This window comes from Carassius auratus, chromosome 21 (assembly GCF_003368295.1).
Source record: "Carassius auratus strain Wakin chromosome 21, ASM336829v1, whole genome shotgun sequence".
In the NCBI taxonomy this organism is placed as follows: Eukaryota; Metazoa; Chordata; class Actinopteri; order Cypriniformes; family Cyprinidae; genus Carassius; species Carassius auratus.
The window spans coordinates 2,687,953-2,697,122 of NC_039263.1; positions in this window are offsets into that span (position 1 = coordinate 2,687,953).

A 9,170-nucleotide genomic window follows, 5' to 3' on the forward strand; every position below is an offset into this window, starting at 1 on the left:
TTAATAGGTTTTAAAATATCATTCTTTGTATGATTAATTTTTGTAGAACTCAAATAGCATCACTTATAAACCAGATCACTTTAAAACTGAGCTCGGCACTCATAAACATCATAAACAGGATTTGTGATATTTATCTGAATTAAATACAGGGATGTAAAATTACTGGGCTTTACTACTACTTTTAAAATTCTTCAGTACAAATTACAGATATTTTTAGTTTCATTCAGATCTGCTTTTCAGTACAAATTACAGCTATTTTTAGTTTCATTCAAATCTGCTTTTGGCCAAATACCTTTGTTTTTAGAGTAAAACTGCAAAAAAAAAAAAAAAAAAAAACAGTGTTAAAGTAAAATTTCCATGATTTTATATACCGTATTTTCCGGACTATAAGTCATACTTTTTTTCATAGTTTGGCTGGTCCTGCGACTTATAGTCAGGTCCGACTTATTTATCAAAATTAATTTGACATGAACCGAGAGAAATGAACTAAGAAAAATGAACCAATGGAAAACATTACCGTCTACAGCCTCCAGAGGGCGCTCTATGCTTCTCAGTTCTCCTGTAGTCTACACTGAAGACATAGAGCGCCCTCTCGCGGCTGGAGACGGTAATGTTTTCTCTTGGTTCTTGGTTCTAAATAAATGCGACTTATAGTCCAGTGTGACTTATATATGTTTTTTTCCTCATCATGACGTATTTTTGGACTGATGCGACTTATAGTCCGAAAAATACGGTATATAGATAGATAGATAGATGTTCCCCAAGGTTTATTTCTAATGTTAATAAAGTTTTTTTCACAAATAAATGTGGTAAAAGGATCATTTTCAACCCTCATTCTGAGCCTCTCTCTGAAACAGCTGTTTTTAAGGGATCCAGATGTTACAGTGTAGCAGAAGGTTATCAGTAGTCCATGAGTGTAACTATTTGGGTATAATACTTGACTCAGAATCTTTCAAAAACTTCGAAATCATGTTTAAAATGTTTGGAATAGAATCAAATTTCATCTGGAAAGTTTTAGACATATTAGGAATAATTTTACCATTGCGGGTTCAAAGTTATATATTAATGCTATGATCTTTCCACAGATGAATCACTGTCTCCAGCCGGACACAGACAGATGGATGCTTTACAGCCAGCAGAAGCCTGGATAAAACACTGGATGAAAGCTACAATTCATATCATCACTGTAAACTTTTATCTAAAAGTAGGGGTTTAAACTGGGAAAACATTATTAAATATGCAGATATTTTACTTAATACAAATTTTGCATGGTATGCCCCCACCTTCACCAATTCTAACTGATTTACTACATTTACATTTAGTCATTTAGCAGATGCTTTTATCCAGAGTGACTCACAAATAAGGACAACAGAAGCAATTAAAATCAACAAAAGAGCAATTCAGTCTCAGTCAGCTCAATACAGAACATGTAGCAAGGGCTTTTTTATTAAATAAATACAAACATATAGAGTAGATAAAGAATAGAGCAAGCTAGTGTTAGAGGTCTTTTTTTCTTTTTGTTAATTGTAATGAAAGAAAACAAATAGAATACAAAAAGCCAGTGTTAGTTCTTTTTTAAACAAAACAATAGAGTTCAAGTCTGAAAGGGACAAGTGTTCTTTTTAAAAACAGAATTAGAACAGTGCAAGCTTAAGTTAGAGGGTCAAATAAAGATCACAGATGTGTTTTAAGCCGATTCTTGAAGATGGCTAAGGACTCAGCTGCTCGGATTGAGTTGGGGAGGTCATTCCACCAGAAGGGAACATTTAATTTAAAAGTCCGTAAAAGTGACTTTGTGTTTCTTTGGGATGAACAATCAAGCGACGTTCACTTGCAGAACGCAAGCTTCTAGAGGGCACATACGTTTGAAGTAACGAATTTAGGTAAATGGGTGCAGAGCCAGTGGTAGTTTTGTAGGCAAACATCAATGCCTTGAATTTTATGCGAGCAGCTATTGGAAGCCAGTGCTAATTGATAAACAGAGGTGTGACGTGTATTCTTTTTGGCTCATTAAATTAAAGTTTCCTCTGAGGGGTAGGTTTAGGGTTTGGATGAGAAGATAGAAAATCTGAGAAACCATTACATCTAAAGAAGAACTCATAATACATGGAAACCCAATGTGTGTGTGTGTGTGTGTTTCAGAGAGAGCAGTGCATTAATACAGAACTGACTGGAGCTACATGATTCAGTGGTTTGAGCTCACGCCTCCCAGCCAATCAGAATCCAGTATTTACACAGACCATGGTGTATATATATGCAATGACAGAAACAACTGTCCTGCATGTTAGCTCGATTATTTAGCTCTAGAGTCACACAAACAAATCTGACACAAACTGATCACCAGTCCAGAGCTGTGCTTTCAGGAAACGCTGAATCGTTAAACTGTGCTTGTCTAATCTAATCACATATTCAACATAAACGCTGATCTGAAATGCAGTGTTAGTGACTTCATGAAAACTGTGAGTTACGTTCTCAGTAAATACATTTCTAGGTCAACAACTAAGTTTCTGTCAGAACCTTTTATTGTGAATGAATTATGGTTCAAAATAAGTAGAATTAGCCTGGTTTATAATGAGTGTGTGCTGATGTAGAGAGGTTGTGATTGTGCAGCTCTCCTCTGAAAGCTCTGACACGTGTGCCGTCAGCTCTATTGTTGAATCAGCTCCTGGCTCCAGCATAAAAACTCAACTCAGCAGCTGGTCAGCACAACACAGCCCAGCCTCGAGGAGCAGTGCATGCTGGGAAGGGCGGCGCAGGCCAAGGGCACTTCAATCCATTCAGTCCACAAACACAGCGTTTCTCACTTGTCACAAGTTTTGTTGCTGTTTATTATTTTTTTCAAACGCATGTTATTTCTGAGTTCTTATTGTTTCTGTAAGTTAACTTTATTATTAATCTCCTTTGTTTTTCTGAATAGGAGTCAATGGAAAAGGAACATAGGAAGGGAATGAAAATAGTACATTTATTGGGGTAGTTCTCAACAGAAGCCTGACCAACTTTAAGGTCTCTATAGCGCCACCACCTGTTCAAAAATGCACTTTTCAAATGGTTCTAACTTTTGAACTCTGTTCTAGATAAATGATGTTTATTTCCTCTGATTTCTCTCATCATGGTTATTTGAAATGAGACTCAGTACGTTTTCTCACCATAATCTCAGCGCAAATGTGAAAGTTGGGAACAACGCCATGGACGGGTCATGAGATGCCAAAAACTAGCATTTGCCCATAACTTTTGAACAGTTTGTCAGAAAGTCATGGTCTTGGTGTCTGCATTGTTCCAGAATTGGATGAACCGCATGTCTGACATATAAAAATTAGTCATTTCATCTTTTGAACAATTTGACATATTGGCACAAAAATTGGTAAGGATCATAGACAGCATCTCCCGGATGTACCTGAGAAGTTTGAGCACAGCGCCACCTAGTGTTCCAGAGGATCTTACCATTGATTCCTAATGTATAGCCAAAAATACAAAGTTCTTCTCGTTTTATAATGTCACACTGTTTGAATGGATTTTAAATGGCACAAACTTGCATTTTGTTCGTTTAGCCTTGTTTTATTCTCATTGATCCAAATATTTGTGGATTGGAAAGATATGGAAAATTGTCAGGCTTGTGCTGCAGTGTTATGAATGTTTTTCCCTTCAGGTCTTTGAGGCCCCGTCCACATGGAGACGCGTTTCTGTGAATACGCACACATTTTTTATCGGATAGGCGTTTCGTCCACATGGATCCGACGTTTTCATCAGGTGAAACCACTATTTTTTGAAACCAGGTCCCAGAGTGGATAAATTTGAAAACGCCGCCTTTGCGTTTTCATCTGGACGGCTGATCCGTATATTTTCTGAAACGATGAAGTCATCAGCCCACGTCTCCCCCCTAGTCAGACACCTCTACGTCACGTAACAGCAACAAGAACATGAAAAAACACTGAACGATTGTCTTTTTATTAACTAACATTAACACAGATTAATCAATGTATTGTTCCATGTTCGTTTGTGTACCACGCGCAGGGTTTATGAGCATAGTCCAAGTCTTCTTCTCTGGTTTTTAGTGTATCTCTGTGGCAGAATTACAGCGCCACATGGCATGTATACTACATCATTATGCAGTTTCGTGTGGACGTGGATATTTCTTGAGATGAGGAAAAAAAAGATCGAATTGGGGTAAGCTCCGTCTCTGTGTGGACGGGTCCTCACAATAACGTGACTGAAAACTGGGAACTGAACATTACTAACGGTCTAACTAATTCTTAATCTTCTTCCTTACAGAGTCAGAGCAAAGAATGTGGAAGAAGCAGAGTTCATGTTTTCAGTTATATATGAGTTACTGGATATATATATATATATATATATATATATATATATATATATATATATATATATATATATATATATATATTCATTTCTAGAAACAATTTGTAAATTTTTCAAAAATAATACATATACAAAAAACTTTGTGGATATAAGTAAATGTGTGAGGGGAAATACAAAATGCTTGAGAATTGTTTTTATATCTATACTCTCTGTTTTGATGAATTATTGCAATGTTTATCTTAAGGTGTTTATACTGTAAAATACTACATCAGCAACAGTAATCATACATATTTCAGAATAAGAGTCCCGGTGCATTGTTGCGATTAAAAGCATTATGTCCCGCATTATGGATATTTTTTCTTGCTTGATAGTGATACTTTGGTTAGATAATAAACAATATCTGCCATTTAATTCTTCTTATGCCACTTAAAGCTTCTGTCTGGGCAGCCACATCACAGGAACAATTATTAATAGTTTTATTTAATTATTATTATCATTATTACTAGTATAAACACAGTAATCTGTTTTTATAACAGTTATATATTATTACACGCACACACACACACACACACACACACACACGCCAAACAAAGAAACAAACCCAATTATAATACATAATTCTTAAAAATAGAATCAGAAATAAATAAACATCTAGACTATGTTTTATATTTGCTTGTAAATATATTGTTGTATCCCTATATAAGGGGAAATACATTATTTGATACATTAGATTCATAACTCCCCTGAAGTCGTTTATTACTGCTGCGCTTCTTGGGGAAAAATAATTGTTTTTTAAGTTTTGTAGAGACGACGTTGCTATCTTCTACAGAGCCTGGCAAGTCACGTGTTCGGGGGCAGTGTGGGGAAGAAAAAAATCAGTGGCGACGGTTTGGCAATCCGTCCCCTCAGTTTATAAACCATACTCACGAATTTCCAATTCTTGTGTCAGATTTTGTAAACTGTAGACCTACCTTCGGTTTTTAATCCGTATCCACAAATTCATAATCCATGCGCATGGTTTCGCAATCCATTCCCTCGGATTTGTCAACTGTACCAGAGACAGTTTATAAGAGACATGTCACTTCCTCAATCCTCAATACAACTATATAAGGAAAACCCGTAACTGCAAAGATGGCGGTTGTGTGCACATGCCCCGCCCCTCCCACTGGAAAGCCAATCATCTGCTTCTAACAGTCAAGCCGGGAAACATTTAAGCCTATCGTCTGGTTCCACTGACGTATGCACACAGTTGAGGAACCCTTGCGCATGTAGTAAAGGTATAACCTGTGGGGAAAAAGGCGTTTTAAACCTTATTTTGGGGCAAAATCATCAAAAATTTTCAGCGATTTTTATCATATTTCACTGCTGTTTCTATACATGCTGTTTTTATATCCCGGTGACCAGTGAAAGTGCAGTTCTGACTCTCTGCCCATTCATTTAGATAGGAGCTGGTCTTGTTATTCTGAAATAGCTGCCCGGAGGCGTTGCCAAGATGGCGGCCGAGTGGCACGACTTGCCTGAAAGGACTTTGACTGTACTCACGGCATATGCCGAGTTTTCACCGAAATTACCATAGACAGTAAAAGAAATGGACACAGCGACCCCACTGGATTCAACGGAGAAGTCAATTTGAAGAACTCACTTCCTGGGGGTCGGGCGTACTGCGCAGACTCAAACTGAGCTTGATGACGTAGATGTCACGTGAGCAATCTGTAAGTCTTCTAATGGCTGTGCCAAGAGAAATCTGAATCACCCACCGAATCTTGCAGAGAAGGCGAGCGTGAACAGGAGCACATTTTGGTAAGTATTCTGATTAATTATCTCACTTGACTTTATGCCTCCACATCCCCCCGATTGCCTCATAGACATTAAAAGATTGTCTGCGAGCTTCTCCTCCTGTCCATACGTTAATTTCTCTACTGTGCGACAGAGAGAGAGAGTCGCTGGTTATGACGCAATCATTAGCCTATTTTTTTTTTTTTTTACAAAAACTGCTTCTACGGGGCCATAATGTAAGATACAAGGTAATGGAGCCTTTTATACATTTAAGTGTTTCTTTAGAAATAATGAATGGACAAATGGATTCTTTAAATGCCTCAGATGTAAAGTTACTCACTGTCAAAGTGACGCCAAAATGAATGGGAGTCAATGGAATGCTAACAGCAGGTGGGGGTCCACTAGCCAATGGCAGCGCCCAGGGTTGCTTCCAAAAAATATGAAACCCTGCCCCCCTGGAAATTACCCGGAACATTTTTGTCAGGAACTCCCAACTCCAAACTTCTCTCTGTATATTTACAATAAAATTAAATATGATATCAAATACCGCTGCCTCCTTTCGTTTTCATTTAAACATAATAACAGCTGTCTCCGAGATCGGCGAAACACGTTTAAACAGGCACTGTCTTTATAAATCAACTGCAGTTTTGAGTTTTAAACAACTACATTCTCACTTGAAATACTTTTAAAATTAAATTTCATGACACAATAACAGTAATATTTTGAAAATGATCCGAATAAATGGTGTTTGAACTCAACCAATACTGCATGAACTCAACCAATCAGGATGTTTCATGCCCAAGCCCCGTCCCCGAAAGTTCCAGAACTTTGAAAAAGTACCACCCCGCCAGCAGGGACTGAGGGGCATTTTTTTACCTGGAAATTTATTTAGTTCCTGGTTCCTGCGGTGGAAACACACCAAGTACCAGGCCAAAGTCCCTAGTTCCTGGGTAGAGTTCCTGCGTGTTACGGAATACCACAGGAGGCTGAGGATAACAGAAAGACAGTATATTGAGGCAAAAGCAGAGGAGTGGGTAGTGCTGTGTAGTGATATGGAGTATTGCTGTGATGAAGTGATCCGTAGTAGCTGGGTAGAGACGTCAAAGGAGGGAGGTGTACCACACACATGCACGGAGATGGCTGGGAACTTCTGAAGATCGCTGGAGAGAGGTAAGTAGGGATAGAGTTAGTCCTTGGAGTTAGCATACAGGTAAGACCTTGTTGTGAACGAGACCGGATGCTGACTGGGTGCGTGTGTGTGGTATTTGTAGTGCAGACGTGATTGGATGATGATGAGGGTCAGGTGGAAGTGTTCAGGATCAGCAGGAGATCAAAATGTCACGGGGCCCACTCATTGTTTTAATTATACACTAGATTTAATTATAACTCATGGAATCGATCTTACTGATATAGATATTGTACCTCAAAGTGATGATATTACAGACCATTTCCTTGTATCGTGCATGCTGCGTATCACTGATATTAACTATATGTCGCAGCGTTACCGTCTGGGCAGAACTATTGTTCCAGCCACCAAAGAAAGATTTGCAAATAACCTGCCTGATCTATCTCAACTGCTATTTGTACCCCAAAATACACATGAATTAGACTAAATGACTGACAACATGGGCACTATTTTCTCTAATACCTTAAAAACTGTTGCCCCCATCAAATTGAAAAAGGTTAGAGAAAAATGTACTGTGCCATGGTATAACAGTAATACTCACTCTCTCAAGAAAGTAACTCGTAGTCTTGAACGCAAATGGAAAAAAACTAACTTGGAAGTTTTTAGAATTGCATGGAAAAACTGTATGTCCAGCTATAGTCAGGCTCTAAAAACTACTAGGGCAGAGCATCATAGAAACTCATAGAAAATAACCAAAACAATCCTAGGTTTTTAATAACCACAGCGGCTAAATTAACAAATTACCAGACGCCACCTGATTCAAATATTCCACCAACGTTAAATAGTAATGACTTTATGAATTTCTTCACTGATAAAATAAATAACATTAGAAATACAATAGTGAATGTAGATTCTACAGCGTCTAACACTTCAGTTTCATCCATCACACCCAAAGATAAGCTGCAGTGCTTTACAACCATAGGACAGGAGGAGCTAAATAAACTTATCACTGTATCTAAACCAACAACATGTTTATTAGATCCTGTACCCACTAAATTACTGAAAGAGTTGTTACCTGTAGCCGAAGAACTGCTTCTCAATATCATTAACTCGTCACGTCCCAAAACCATTCAAGCTGGCGGTTATCAAGCCTCTTATTAAGAAACCAAAACTAGACCCTAGTGTACTGGCAAATTATAGGCCTATTTCAAATCTTCCATTTATGTCTAAAATTTTAGAAAAAGTTGTGTCTGCTCAATAGAGCACCTTCCTGCATAAAAATGATCTGTATGAAGAATTTCAGTCAGGTTTCAGGCCCCACCATAGCACAGAAACTTCACTTGTTAAAATTACAAATTACCTGCTCCTTGCGTCAGATCTAGGCTGCATCTCATTTCTAGTCTTACTTGATCTTAGTGCTGCGTTCGACACAATAGATCATGACATACTCATAGATCGATTACAAAACTATACAGGTATTCAAGGGCAGGCTCTAAAAGTGTTTAGATCCTACCTGTTCGATCGCTACCATTTTGTTTACTTAAATGGGGTGTCATCTCATTTATCATCAGTAAAATATGGAGTGCCACAAGGACCCGTCCTAGGTCCCCTTCTATTTTCAATATACATGTTGCCCCTTGGTAATATTATTACAAAATACGGAATTAGCTTCCACTGTTATGCTGATGATACTCAGCTATATATCTCAAATGTAAAAGTTTGGATGACAAAAAATTTTCTCCAATTAAATTCGGATAAGGCAGAGATATTAATTATTGGACCAAAAAAACACTACACAGAATCTTATAGATTACAATCTGCAACTAGACAGATGTACTGATACTTCTTCTACAGTCAGAAATCTGGGTGCTATATTAGACAGCAATTTGTCTTTTGAAAATCATATTTCCAATGTTACAAAAACTGCATTCTTACATCTTAGAAACATTGCCAA